Source organism: Mobula hypostoma, chromosome 7 (assembly GCF_963921235.1).
Source record: "Mobula hypostoma chromosome 7, sMobHyp1.1, whole genome shotgun sequence".
Taxonomy (NCBI): domain Eukaryota; kingdom Metazoa; phylum Chordata; class Chondrichthyes; order Myliobatiformes; family Myliobatidae; genus Mobula; species Mobula hypostoma.
In genome coordinates this window covers 185055182-185070912 of record NC_086103.1, presented here as the reverse complement: position 1 = coordinate 185070912, position 15731 = coordinate 185055182, and the positions used below count along the sequence as shown (strand labels likewise).

The 15731-nt window shown below is 43.5% G+C and overlaps 1 protein-coding gene across 5 annotated transcripts in view; it reads right to left on the bottom strand.

Annotated features, from left to right (window-relative positions):
- Positions 1-15731, bottom strand: part of numa1 (nuclear mitotic apparatus protein 1) — a 181695-nt gene that overhangs the window by 134921 nt on the left and 31043 nt on the right. For 2 of the 5 annotated variants that reach the window (XM_063054720.1, XM_063054724.1), the window contains exon 1: positions 5759-5891. The exons of the other annotated variants lie outside the window; for them this stretch is intronic. The gene's annotated coding sequence lies outside the window, so the exon portion shown is untranslated. Of the gene's footprint in view, positions 1-5758; positions 5892-15731 lie in introns of those variants that run through there. 5 annotated transcript variants of the gene reach the window in all.

The following is a 15731-nucleotide window of genomic DNA, read 5'->3' as shown; positions in this document are numbered from 1 at the left end:
CCAGCTGCAGATCTGAGTGCTAAGGCCCAGGTTCCGGAGCTTAGGAATCAGTTTATTTGGAATGATGGTATTAAAGGCAGAGCTGTAGTCAATGATAAGGAGCCTTAGGTACGCGTCTTTATTCTCCAGGTGTTCTAAGGAGGAATGTAGGGCCAAAGAGATAGCATCTGCCATCTTGGCACTTGGAACACAGTAGATTTTGCAGATGCTGGAAATCCAAAACAGCACACACAAAACACTGGAGAAACTCAGCAGGTCAGGCAGTATCAATGGAAGTGATTAAGAAGTCGACACTTTGTAAACACAGGAGATTCCGTAGATCCTGGAAATCTGGAGTAACTCTCACAAAATGTTGGAGAAACTCAGCAGGTTAGGCAGCATCTATGGAGAGGAATGAACAGTCCACGTAACAGGGCCAAGGCCCTTCATCAGGATTGGAATGGAAGAGGAAGATGTCAGAATAAGATGGGGAGAGGGGGAAGAAGACCAGCTAGGTGATGGGGTGAAGCCAGGTGGGTGGTGGTGGTGGGGGGGGGGGAATGAAATGAGAAGCTGAGAAGTGCTATGTGTAAAAGGCAAAGAGCTAGAGAAGAAGGAAGCTGATAGGAAAGGAGAGCTGACCATGGGAGAGAAGGAAAGAGGGGGAATTTGGTTTATTATTGTCAGATGCACCTTGGTAAGGTGAAAAACCTGCTTCACATACCATCCATACATAATTCATCACAACAGTGCATCAAGGTAGTACAAAGGAAAACAAATAAGAATAAAGTGCTACAGTTACTGAGAAAGTGCAGTGCAGGCAGACAATAAGGTGCAAGGTCAAAACAAGGTAGGTTGTGAGGTCAAGAGTCCATCTTATCATATTAGGAAACCACTCAATATTCTTATAACAGTGGGATAAAAACTATTCTTGGGCCAAGTGGTATGTGCTTTCATCCCTTCTGCCTGATGGAAGGGGGAGAAGAGGGTGTCCAGGGATGCTGGTGTCTTTGGTGTCTGTTTTAATGAGACAGTGAGAAGTGTAGACGGAGTGGATGGAAGTGGGGGCTGATGTGCTGAGCTGGATTCACAACTCTCTGCAGTTTCTTGTGGTCATGTGAAGCACAGTTCCCATACCAAACTATGATGCAACCAGATCAAATGCTTTCTATACTGTACTGATAAATACTGGGAAGGGTCAATGGGCCAAATAGTGCAGGTCTGCTCCTCTGTTTTATAGTCTTTGCTGTGGTGCCACAGGGTGAGAGTAGGGCACTTTGATACAAGGCAAACTGACATTATCAATCAAGGATGGCGTGAAGATTGGGAGAATGAAGATTGACGAGGGTGTGGAAGGTAGTGATGGTGTAATGGTCTGAAAAATGGTAGATGGAGTTTACATGGGAGTCAATGCATTTTGTAAGCTTGAGAGTGCACACTGAATGGTAGGGGAGTATGGAGGAACAGAGCGACCTTGGAGAATAGGTGTACAAATCCTTGAAGAATACAACACAGGTAGATAATATGATACACGATTCTCAGCTTCAATGGACAGAGCACTTGAGAAGAGAAGAATCGAGGTTACACTCAGCTTTCTAAAGCCTTGGTCTGACCTCAGCTGAAGTAGGGTGGATAGTGATGGTCGCCATGCTACAGGAAGGACAGAGCATGGAGAACCTTTGCCAGAGATGGAACAGTTGTAAGAAGAGTGACCGGTAAAGTTGGGACTATTTTCCCTGGAGCAGAGGAGGTTAAGAGTGGACATGATTGACTGAAGTACATAAAATTGTGGTGGGTATAGACAGAGTATGTAAAACACTGAACAGTACCTCTTTAAGTATACCCATTGACTTGGCCCATCGAGTCTGCTCCACCATTGCATCATGGCTGATTTATTATCCCTCTCAACCCCATTCCCCTGCCTTCTCCCCATAACCTCTGACATCATTACTAATCAAGAATCTATCAATCTCTACTTTAAATCTACCCAATGACTTGGCCTCCACAGCCGTCCATGGCAATGAATTCCAGATTCCCCACCTCTGGCTATGAGTTCCTCCTCGTCTGTTCTGAAGGGACGTGACGTCCTCCTATTCTGTGGGATAAAATAGCCCTTCGGCCCAGGATGTATGCCAACTCTTCAATGTGCTCCAAGAATAATCTAACCCTTCCCTACTGCAGGGACCTCTATTTTTCTTTCATCCATGTGGCTATCTCAGAGGGCCTGCCTCTACCACCACCCATGGCAGAGCGTTCCCGTTATCCACCATTCTCTGTGTTTAAAACCTCCCCCTTTACTTTCCTGCAATCACCTGAAAATTGTACTCCCTTATATTAGCCAATTTCCACCCTGGGAAAATGTCTCTGGTTGTTCACTTGATCTATGCCTCTTGTCATCTTGTATACTTCTATCAAGTCACCTCTCATCCTCCTGCAATTATGATGGTGTAGATAGGGTGGACTGCAGTGAACTTTTCCCCATCTCCGAAGCAGATAAAGTTAGAACACACATATTTAGGAGAAGGGGGGAAAAAAAATCAGAGTGTATACAAGGGGGATCTTCTTCAGCCAAAAACTGAGAAGTACTTATAACACAATGCTTGTGAGAGTGGATGACGCCGAGCCGCTTTCAGAATTTCAGTGTCTAGACACATACAAATTGCCCAGTCATAGAACTCTATGGACCAACCTATTACAACAATAGCAACCCAGGTACAATTCCGCCACTGTGTACGTCCTCCATGACACAGCGTGAGCGTGGGTCTCATCCAATTTCCAAAGGTGTCCAGGTTAGGTTAATTGATCAGATGGATGTAATTGGGCATATAGGCTCATTGGGCTGGAAGGCTCTGTTTCCATAATATATCTCTAAAATAAATCATTCAAAAGGATGCGCAGTATCTGGCATGGACTAATTGGGCCGAATGGCCCGTTTCTCTGCTGTAACTCATGTGCATCAGAATTGGCCGGTACTGATGTAGGGTCAGGTTTCCCCCCCTTCCACAGACACTGCCTGGGTAATCCAGCAAGCGACAAGTGGGCTGTATCTCAGTCCCACACGTGCTTCTGTTTCTCAAACAGATTTAAAGATTGACTTTGTCACCCCGTACATCGAAACATACAGTGAAATGCATCGCTTGCATCAACAACCGACACAGCCCTAGGGCACGCTGGAAGCAGCCCACATAGGCCGCCATGCTGCCGGCACCAACATAACTGCAGCAGAACACTGGTCTTTGTTCTTTAACAGACACCTCCTCTTCAAAAATGTTTTCTCACTTTTTACAGATCTGTTAAAGGATCATTGTGCTGAAATTCTACCTTCCACAGATGCAGCCTGACATGATGGATTTTCATTCCAAAACTCCAGCATCTGCTCTTTTTATTGTGCCTCCAGATGCCAGAGACTTGTGCTAATTGAAAATGGAAGATCAAATCCCAACCAAGAGATTCTGCAGACTCTGGAAATCCAGAGTAACACACACAAAACAGGGAGGAGCTTAGGAGGATTAATGGCGCCCAATGGTAACTCCTCTGCTTGCATCTTCTGACACAGCTCTACTTCCATCTTTAATATCTTCATCTTTTCCTTTCAGGGTTCTTTTGAAGACCCTGACCTGGAGTTACACACTGACTACGTTTTTTTGCGGGAATGGGACTTGCTCTCTGGGTCTCACAAATGACCGTTATTCAGCACGCCAAGGGCTCGGACTAAGAGAGCTTCACTTGCTTTCGGGGGACTGAGTTTTTGTGGCTCTGGAGATTGGGGGGGGGGGGGAATCAGAGGTCGGTGTCCAAGCAGAAGATCGGTGTTTCGTGGGAGATGGAAGATCTAAGGCTGTGTGCTCAGAGACTCGAGTTCTTTGGGCACAGAGCTCAGAAAAAACGCAACGGACTTTTAACATCGTAACCCAGCAAAGAGTTGTTTGTAATGTCTCCCCTCTCGCTGTGAAACGGAGACACCTCTCTCTCCCTCATTAGGGAGAGAGACAGCCTGTGGTATGTCGAATACCAGGTGAACGCGTGATCTTTGGAGTACTGCAAGTCTGTGTCTTTGCTGTTGCTTTGCTCACGTTTGAGTGCTTAGTGGTGGATGCCGATGCTTTTTTTTGCCAGTGGGGGCAGGGGGTAATTGTTGCTTGCTGCTACTTACACGCAGGAGGGAGGGGAGCTGGGGGGGGTGACTCTGGAGTTCTAACATCCAACTGTCACTCATTCTTTGGGGCACTCCTCAGTTTTCGTGGATGTTTGTTAAGAAAAATTATTTCAGGATGTATATTGCATACATTTCTCTGACATTAAATGTACCTTTGAAAGAAAATGCTGGAGGAACATAGCAGGGTAGGCAGCATCCCCGCAAGAGGAATGGTGTTTTGTATTGTGAGAGCCTGGTTAGTTTGGTCTGTAGGGATAATTAATGGCTGATCACAGTCAACTAGAAAATGGCTTCCATTTCAAAAGCAACATGCACAAAATCCTGGAGGTCTACTCAGGTCAGGCCACTCTATGGAAATGAGCAAACAGTAAACGTTTCATACTGAGACCCTTCACCAGGACTGAATTAAATCCCAATAGGGTGCTATAACTTAATCCTGCTTCAAAATAAATAATTTTTTAAAAATGTTTTTAGGAAAGGTTAGCTCAGCAGGTCCAGCAGCATCTACAGAGGGGATGCTTTAGGTCGAGACCCTTCATGAGTCCCTGGCAATAAATATATAAAATATGTAACAAAGTGGTCTGTCTGTTAAGGATCAGCTAGCACCATGCACTCAGTCATCGATGACGGTTGACCCGAAACAACAGCTGTTCATCCACCTCTGTGGATGCTGCCCGACCTGCTGAGTTCCTCCAGCATTTTGTGTGAGTTGCTCTAGATTTCCAACATTGGCAGAATCTCGTGTTTTAGAAAAGGTTACTTTGAAGGTCTCAAGTTTTGTAAAAATGTCTAATTTAGTTATAGAAAAGGAAAATTTACCCAGTCTGAACACAGTAACGTCCAATGCCACACCAACATTATTAACTATCGTCTAGAAAGACAACCCTGGTGTACCACAATGGGATTTGTGACACTGTGGCTCTTTGAGGCCGCCATTCGTCCATTGACACTGTGCCAGTTTTCAGTCACAGCGCAATTTCTCCCCACCCCCTTCCTCCTCGCTACAGAGAACTCCCAGTGACCAAGAATGGGCAATTAACGCTAGACTTGGCCAGGTCCCCGGACTGTGGTGCGTTCGCTTTAACAGAGAAGCCAGCGAGGCTGTTCACAGTCGGAGCTGGCGAGCTCCTGACGTGCGTAGCGGGTTCAGAAGAACAGACGCTCGCCTTGCCTTGCGGGACGGGCCGGGGCTGGGAATGGGCCAAGGCCCCAATTTCTCTGGCACAGGAACGACAGCGGGCTCAAGATCGCCGCAGCCTCTTATTCCAAAGAGGGTGTGGTCACCGTTCCGCCCGATCTGAGCAACGAATACATTAATTAAATATGCAACAAAGCGGCCTGCGTGGTAAATAAAAGATCAGCTTGCACAAAGCACGCAAGGTCCCGCCTGCGGGTTGGTTTTGCATCGAAACGATCTTTTGCAACGCGATTTGGCAACAATTGCAGGAGTTTTTTTTGTGTGCGTGTTTTTTTTTGCAGAGGATCATGTTGCATTAGTGCAGGCGGGGAGAAAGCAGCGCCGCTGGGCCCAGAGTTGCATCCCAGAGCTGGAGATCCGGCTCCCGGACTTGCAGCCTCGCCCCCCTCGGTAACAGCGAGAATCACCCACCCACCCGCGCCTACCTGCGTGCCCGGAGCCGGCTGACCCCGCCGCCGCTGCCGCCAGCTCTCCTCCTTCCCCCCGGGGAGGGAGCGAACAAAAACAACAGCGTACTAACAGTATACACGGCGCTGGGCCCGGGCTGCCGCCTCTTCCTGTTACGTCGCTTCCCTCCCCTCGGGCTCGGGCTCGGGCTGCTCTGTCTACACACACAGACACAGAAAAACACTCACGTTCAGCCCAGAAAACCTGATCCGCAGCAACACACACAAAACTAATTCCTCAGCATTGTGTGTGTGTCACACAGACCAGGCCCGCGAAAATATCCCCGCTACTGAGATACTGGCCCTTCGAATTTTACATTAACACAAGTCTTCCCCCATCTCTTCTACTCCAGGGGAAATAATTATTTTTTATATATCATTCTCAGATACATGCACAAACTGCCGAAGGAACTCAGGACCTGCTGATTTCTGTGTGTTGCACTGCAGAATCAGCTGCAGAAATTATAGGAAAGACATGGAAGCTTTAGAGACGATGCTGCCTGGATTAGAGAGCATGTTTTATGAGTAAAGGTTGGACTTTTCTCTTTGGAATGAAGGAGGATGGGTGTTGACTTGATGGAGGTACACAAGATGATAAGAGGTACACATAGAGTGGACAGCCAGAGACTTTCCCAGGGTGGAAATGGCTAAAATGAGAGGACTGCATTTTAAGATGATGGAAGGAAAGTATAGGTGGCAGAATGTCAGAGGTAGGTGTTTCCATTTACACAGGAAGTGTTGGTGCACAGAATGCCCTGCTATGGGTGGTGGTATAGGCAGATAGATTAGGGACAATGACGGGACTTTTGTAGGGGCATGGATAGAAAACTGTAGGGCTATATGAGAGAGAAGGGTTAGTTTGATCTTGGAGTAGGTTAAAAGGTGGTACAACATTAGGAGCTGAAGGGCCTATGTTCCTGAGTATTTGATTTACTCTCAGTTAAACACTGCTTACCCATATTTTAATCTCAGAATTGTTATTTATTTACTGAGACATGCACAGCAATAAATGCACCTATTTAACCTTAGCCTAATCACAGGACAATTTATAATGACCAATCAGCCTGTGTCTTTGGACATGGGAGGAACCCCACATAATTAAGGGAGGACATACAAATCCTTTACAGATAATGCTGGAATTGCACTCTGAACTACGACGCTCCAAGCTGTAATAGCGTCACACTAAACACTATGCCACTGTGGCGCACGTATAAATGGGTTCCCAGTCCTGCCAACATCCTTGTAAATTTGCTCTCCACTCAACAGGAGACAAACTAACTACCTATCTCTGATCCTCATTGCCCAGAGCCCCACCCATCAGTACCCCCCCACCCCCACAGAGGGTAACTAGTGCCTGGGAGAAGTGGTGGCGGCAGATGCAATGGTAACTTTTGAGAGACATTCAGATAGTTCCACAGACAGACTGGGAAAGGTGGAATATCAACCAGATAAGAGCCTCCACAACCCTCCCATCCATGTACTTATCCAAACCTCACTTAAGTTTTTCAAACAAACCCTCACCTACCGCTTCAACTGGCAGCTTGTTCCACATTCTCACCACCCTCTGAGTGAAGAAGTTCCCTTTCGTGAACCTCAGTGGAAAAAGCCTTCTTACATTTGCCCCATCTATACCCCTCATCATTTTGTATACCTCTATCAAATCTCCCCTCATTCTCCTACACGTCAAAGAACAAATTCCTAACCTACTCAACCTTTCCTTACAACTCAGATCCTCCAGTCCCAGCAAAATTCTTGTAAATTTTCCCTGTATTCTTTCAGGCTAATTGATCTTTCCTGTAGGGATGGGACCAAAACTGCACACAATACTCCAAATTACGCCTCATCAACATTGTATACAACTGCAACAACCCGAGGTTGTGGTGGGTGCAACCTGCAAGTGTCACCATGTTTCAGGTGCCAACACAAGTTGCCCACAACTTACTAATTCTAACCTTTAATTCTTTGGAATATGGGAGGAAACTGGAGTACCTGGATGCCTCCCATATTCCATAGGAATATAAGAGGGCATCATTTTAAGGTGTTTGCAGGGAAGTATGGAAGGGCATAAATAGAGTGCTGGTTGTGTGGAACACGCTGTCAGGGGTGGTGATAGAAGTTAAGGACATTTAAGAGACTCTTAGAAAGGCACATGCTGAAAGAAAAATGGAGAGTTGTATAGGAGGGAAGGATTAGATTATTCTTGGATTCTTATTCTTTATAAGGTCAGCACAACATTGTGGGTTGAAGGGCCTGTACTGTGCTGCAGTGTTCTATGTTTTATGCAGACTACATCAAAGGCCCTGCCATCAAAGTGTGATGGTAAGCAGAGTTGATCGTGAGTCAGGCACGTCCTTCCCTGTATCTCTGGCAACCATTCTGATCATCCTGCACGTTTCCAAAAGGTTTCCACCACGCCTCAAAATGGATTCCAAAACACTTCTATCGCCCCTCAAAATGGATTCCCATAATTTGTCCGCCACTGAGATTAATCTGGCATATAAAGGTTCGTATTATGTTGACTTCCCTTTTTAAACAACAGTACAATGTTATCAGTCCTTCAATCCTCTGGCACCACTCCTATAACCAGAAAGAATGTAAAATCTGTAACCAGAGTCTCTGCAGTTTCCGCTACTTTTGAGAATCTGGGATGTCTGTATTTCATACAGTTCTAGCAATTAATCAATATTTAAAAAATATTATAAACCCTTTAATCTTCCCCTTACACTGTTCATCCCATCTGATATTTTAAATGCTTTTTTTCATTACACCATTAAACTCAATAGCAGTGCAAGCAGTTTCATACTCCTGGGAGTGCACATCACACTCAGCCTCTCATGATTCCAGAACATGTCCTACACAATCAGGAAAGCTCACCAATGCCTCAACTTCTGAGGAAGCTGAAAAAGATCTGGACTATGCACATTAATACTTGCATCCTTCTACAGATGTGTAGTAGAGAGCACCCTAACATGCTGCAGCACTGCAATGTGACAGACAGGAAGACTCGACAATGGGTAGTCAAAACTGCCCAAGGCATCACCAGCACCAGCCTACCCGTCATCAAGGACATCTATAAAGAAAGATGCTGGAAAAGGGCCAGTAACATCATGAAGGATCCCACCCACCCTGCTCGTGGACTGTTTGTTCCAATCCCATCAGGGCGGAGGCTACATAGCATTCTCACCAGGACCACCAGACTCAAAAACAGTTATTTTCCCCAAGCAGTAAGGCTGATCAACACCTCCACCCACTAACCCACCTCTCCACACTCCCAACCATCACTACTTTATCATTTCCTGTCAGAGTCCCCTTAAGTATAGATACTCCAGAGTCTAGCATCACTATATGGACATCAGAGCTTTTGGCAGGATGATATCAGCACAGGTCCAATAAAGAGAAGGGAGGTATAAGCAGAACAGCCATTGTTGGAGTGGGCCAGTGTTACAGTGGCCAGGCTTTGGTTCAACAGAGTTAGAAGAGAACAGGCTTGGTTAGTACATAATTAGTGTGCTTAGAATGGGTCTGGACAAAGTGATATGTTCTTTGTGTGAGATGTGGGAACTTCAGGAGACCTCCAGTCTCCCAGATAACTACATCTGCATGAGGTACATTGAGCTGCAACTCTTTAGAGACCATGTTAAGGAATTGGAGCTCCAGCTCGATGATTTTTGGCTCATCTATTTTCGGAAATAGATAGGAGCTACAGGAAGGTAGTCCCACCTGGGTTGCAGCAGGCAGGTACCTGGGTGACCATCAGGAAAGGGAAAGAGGATAGGCAGCCAGTGTGGAGTCCTCATGCAGCCTCTCCCCTCAATAATAAGTAAACCACTTTGGACACTGTTGGGGGGAGAATGAATACAGGGGGAAGCCACAGCTCTGTGGCTCAGAAACAAACCACACACACAGTGTACTATACAGTGCAGCTACTGTAACTATGTGGACAACCACCGCATAGTAAAATTTAAATTGTCCCATTCAGCCCAAAGATTAAGTCACTGTGGGGGATTTCTTACCCTAGTAGGATAACGTCTTTCCTGACAAGGGGGAGTCACTCCGCTTGGCAGGCGACACTTGCGGCTGTGAAACAATCTTAGATTCAGGGGCCTCCTCCGTGATGGTTAGAAACATGGAAAACCTACAGCACAATACAGACCCTTCAAGCCCACAAAGCTGTGCTGAACATGTCCTTACTTTAGAAATTACCTTCGGTTACCCATAGCCCTCTATTTTTCTTTTTTCTGTAATTTATTTTTTATTGAATTTCATCATCAAACAAACAGTTCCATAAGATGTATTTCAGATAATATGCATATATATCATATAATCATATTTGTCACAAGCCTCCACATAATATTTATCTGAGGTATACACTTATAGAAAGGAGAGGAAAGAAAGAACAATCGAAAGAAGAAAACTATGTACAGAGTAGGGAGTGATCTTTTTTTTTTAACCACATATTCATTGACTTGTGAGAATAAAATCAGGCCGATGAGGTGTTATGTAGCTAAACCATTTTTTCCAGTATGAATAAAATTGTTCCAACTTGTGATTAACAGATGCTCTTATCTTCTCCATTTTGTAAATGTCCATTGTAATTTCCGTCCACACATTTAAAGTTGGGCTCTCCCGTGATAACCATTTCCTGGTAAGGGTCTTTTTACCAGCCACCAGCAGTACATTCATTAAATATTTATCTCTTTTCAACCATTCTTGAGGTATATACCCAAAATATATGGTCTTACTCTCTAAGGGTATTTCACATTTAAAGATGTCTTGTAGGGCATTGTATATCCCACTCCAATAGTCTTTGATAACCGGGCATTCCCAGAAAATATGATAATGGTTTGCATTTTGATTTCCACAATTTCTCCAGCAAGCAGGGGTGTTACTATTATAATGGGATTTCTGAGAGGGTGTACTAAAATATCTTATCAAGTTTTTCCATCCTAACTCCCTCCATTTCTGTGAACTGGTACACTTCCATTGATACCTGCATATTATTGTCCAGTTTTCCTCAGATATTAAAATCTCTCCTTCCCCCACTTTGTTTTAACGTATGAAGTCGAATGTGTTTTAAGATTTGACAAACCCTTGTAAACGCTTGAAATTATTCTACTACCGTTGTCTGAATTATATGCTTTTCTAAATAGCTCTATCAGACATGTACTTGCCTTGACCGTCCTAGTAACATACTGTCGCATCTGTAAATACCGGTAAAAGTCTTGCTTTTCTAATAAGTGTTTCTCTTTGAGCATTTCAAAACTGAACAGTGTTCCTTCTTTCATTATGTTGCAAATAGCTGTTATTCCTTTTGCTGTCCAGTCCTTAATCTAGCATCCAGTTTATTCGGCGTAAAATCCGAGTCATATGCACACTATTTAAGAATTGCAATGTCTCTCTCTAGTTTATATTCTTTTATAATAGTTTTCCATATTTTAAGAGTCCATTTCACCCATGTGTTGTCAATATTATTTATGTAACTTTGTAGGTTGTCATCAGCCAAAATTGCCTGCATGGGGATGGAAAGTATCCTCTCCTCAGTGTCATATGATGGGTTGCACCAGCATATCACAGCTCTCAACTGTGCTGCAAAATAATAATCTCTAAGAGAAGGTAGGCCCCAACCCCCTTTTCCTTGGCTAATTGCAAAGTTTTGAGATGAACCCTAGGCCTTTTACCTTGCCATATACATCTTGATAGTATCTTGTTCCATTCATTGAATTGATTTTGGTTAATCTTTATTGGTAGGGTCTGAAAGAGATATAGTAGTCTGGGCAGTATATTCATTTTAATAGATTCAGTCCTTGAACTGAGACCAAGAAAAGGAATTAGGTTCCATCTTGTTATATCTTCCTTAATTTTTTTATATAGAGGCTGATAATTGCATTCTGATAATTTTGCCAAATCTTTTGGCATAATGATGCCCAAATATTTGACAGACTCTGTTTGCCATGTCCAAGGATATCTACTTTCAATTTCTCTTGGTGGGCTATAGTTATATGAAAGTAAACAACAGGAATTCTGCAGATGCTGGAAATTCAAGCAACACACATCAAAGATGCCGGTGAACGCAGCAGGCCAGGCAGCATCTCTAGGAAGAGGTACAGTCGACGTTTCAGGACGAGACCCTTCATCAAGACGAAGGGTCTCGGCCTGAAACGTCAACTGTACCTCTTCCTAGAGATGCTGCCTGGCCTGCTGCGTTCACCAGCAACTTTGATGTGTGTTATATGAAAGTAGTTGGGTTTTTATCTATGTTGATCTTGTATCCTGATAATTAGCCATAATGTTCAAAGGATTGCATCAATTTAGGTAAAGAGTATGTTGGTTGCCCTAGATAGATCAAAATGTCATCCGTGTAACAGGCCAATTTATGCTCTGTCCCTTAAATAGTAATTCCCCTGATATCTTCATTTTGTCTGATGTATTGAGCTAATGGTTCCAGATATAATGCAAAGAGTAGCGGTGACCATGCACAACCCTGTCTCGTGCCCCTTTCTAGGGTAAAACTATTAGATAAATATCCACTGATTTTAATCCTGGTAGTAGGATTGTCGTATAGTACCTGTATAGTTTTAATAATTGTGTCGTGTAGACTAAATCTATGTAAAACTCTGTAAAGAAAATTCCAATTAACCGAATCAAATGCCTTTTCAGCGTCTACGCTTATCACATTGCTTCATTTCATTTTTTTATCTGATCCATAATGTGAAGTGTCCTTCATATATTGTCCTGTGTTTGGCGTTGTTGTATAAAACCTGTCTGATCATTCTGTATCAGTGTGGGTAGAAACTCTTCTAATCGTTTGGACATGATGGACGTAAATACTCTATAATCCACATTAAGAACAGATATTGGTCTAAATGACCCACATTCCATTTTATCCCTACCACCTTTCGGTATAGCTGAGATTATCGCCTCCTTCCAGCTGGGGGGCATTTGCGCCTTTCTTAGAGCCCAGTTCAGTGTGGGGAGTAAAACAGGAATTAACTCACTTCTAAACTCTTTATATCACTCTGCCGTATATCCATCTGATCCTGGTGACTTGCTTAATTTAAGCCTACTAATTGCAGTTTTTAGTTCAGCTTCAGTTATGTCAGCAGTTATAGTTCTATTTCGTTCTTTGCTTAAAGTGGGTAACTCTAAAGCATTCAGGAAGGTGTCAATTTGGGTTATGCTTCCCCTTAGAACTTTGGAATATAGAGTTTTGTAAAACATTTCAAAAGCTTCTTGAATTTCACTTAGCTTATTTTTTTTTTATCACTTTTGTTCTTGGATCCCTAATTCTATGAATTGTATTTTCTGCTTTTTTTTTCCAGTTTCCATGCCAGTATTTTCATAGATTTAGATCCACTTTCATAGTGTCTCTGTTTCAGAAACATTTAATTTTTTTCTAATTTCTAGCGTAGCCAAACTATTAACTTCATTCCTAATTTTTTAAATTTCCTCTAGTGTATCCTGTGCCAAACTCAATTTGTGTTTTTTTAGTTTCTTCAGCTTATTTTGTAATTCCTCTAATGTTCTATTCCTTTTTTTTTCCTATATGAAGATATCGCTATAATTTTCCCTCTTAAGACAGCCTTCAGAGTATCCCATAGAATGGGAGGTGAAACCCCTCCATTATCATTGAATTCTAAGTAAAGACCAATTTCTTTTTTGATTTGTAGCCCTCTATTTTTCTAAGCTCCATGTACCTATCCAGGAGTCTCTTAAAAGACCCTATCGTATCCACCTCCACCACCGTCACTGGCAGCCCATTCCATGCACTCACCACTCTGCATAAAAAACTGACATCTCCTCTGTACCTACTTCCAAGCACCTTAAAACTGTGCCCTCTCGAGCTAAATATTTCAACCCTGGGAAAAAGCTTCTGACTATTCACACAATCAATGCCCCTCATCATCTTATACACCTCTATTTGGTCACCTCTCATCCTCCGTCGCTCCAAGGAGAAAAAGCCGAGTTCACTCAACCTGTTCTCATAAGGCATGCTCCCCAATCCAGGCAACATCCTTGTAAATCTCCACTGCACCCTTTCTCTGGTTGTAGGAGATAATTCTGGGACTGCAGGAAGTGGTTCTGGCATCCTGAACAGTGCATGGCAAGCTTCACTGAACGATGTGAGCACAGTGTCTGACGTCACCATTTCCTTTACCTTTTGGAAAGCCATCTCACACTGCTTTGTCCATTGCCATTTCTTCCTGATCTGCAGAAAGGGGTGGAGCACAGCAGCCAGGTTTGGTAGGAAACCTGTTATTTAGCCTTGGGGTTTCCATCAATGTTTGAATTTTCTCCTCACACTTGTGTAACCCTAGTGCATCACTAGTGTAACCACAGTGAGTGATGCTTAGTTTAAAGAACTCACACTTGTCGCATTGTGCTTTGAGCCCATAATCTTCTCATCTTTTTAACATGGACTTGAGATTTTGGAGGTGTTCCTTGTAATTGTCACCGCTAACAATGATGCCATCCAGGTAACACTGAGTGCCTGGGCAACCTTGCAACACCTGGTCTTTAGCTTTCTGCCAGAGTGCAGGTGCGGGTGCTACTCCAAAAATCAGCCTATTAGAGTGATAAAGCCCTTTCTGAGAGTTTATGGTGAGAATCTCTTCTTCTATCTCCATCTGCAGGTAGGCCTTAGCGAAGTCCACTTTGCTGATGTGTGTCCCTCCAGAAAGGTTTGCAAAGATTTCTTCTATCCTGGGCAGAACTTATTGATCTACTTTCAGTCCTCAGTTGATGGTGACCTTAAAATCACCACAGATCCTGACAGACCCATTCTTCTTGGCTACTGGGGCTACTGGTATAGTCCATGAGCTCCACTCAACCTTGGAAAGAATTCCTTTAGCCTCTATGACATCTAGCTCACTGGCTACTTTATCACGGATAACCAGACAGGCTTTGTAAAACTTGGGTGTGGCATTTCATTTAGCATGATTTTACTCTTGATAATTTTGAGTCTTCCAGTGCCTTCCCTGAACTGTGCTGTGGCATGATCCAGTACCTTTCTTAATTTGCTTTCATAGGAGTCTAATGTAGGGGATAGTTGATGGATATCCAAACAAGATGTAGTTGTTAACAGCCCACCCCAACCCCACCTACCCATCTTAACTGTGTTTTACAGGAGCACCATTGAGAGCGTCCTGACAAGTTGCATCTCCATCTGGTACGGGAGCAGTCAGGCATCGGACCGGAATTCCCTACAAAGGACTGTGAGAACAGCTGAGAGGATCATAGGGGTCTCCCTACCATCTATCGAGGACATTTATCAGGAGCACTGCATACTCATGGTCCTTAGTATTATTAAGGTTCCCACCCATACACCCAGCATCCTCTGACTTTCTACCATCAGGCAGGAGACCATAATGCATAAAGCAAGAATGGACGGGTTGAGAAATAGCTTTTCCCCCTTAGGCTTCTGAGCTCCCAGTCGCATATTTAAAGTGTTACTGGTTAATCTGTTCCATACTTTACAATATTTAATAAAAAATGCCCTTTAGTTTGTTATTCATGTGTGATTCATCTGTGGATTTTATCCTTACCTTCATAAGTTCTCATGTGTTATGAGTGTTATGTATGCTACTGTGTTTTACACCCTGATTCGGAGAAATGCCTTGTTTCTATATGCATTATGTGGTTATATACATGTCTATAGTTAAGTGACAATAAACTTGACTAGACTTGCCTCAGCAAATCACAACCCCACAATGCTGGTCACATACAAGCCCAATGTGGCTTATTGGTTGTTGTATTTCACTACCACACAAACTCATTTTGTGGAATGACAAAAACAGCCATTTTAATTAACTTGCCGTTCACTTCAGGTGTAAGAAATATTGCCTGTTTATTGTTAGTTTTCGCATTGTAAATCTCAAGGCTACCCACTCCTGTGTCACTCTTATCATATTAGATTTTTTTCGTCAACAGCAAGCAGATTAGTGCTCTTTTTGAA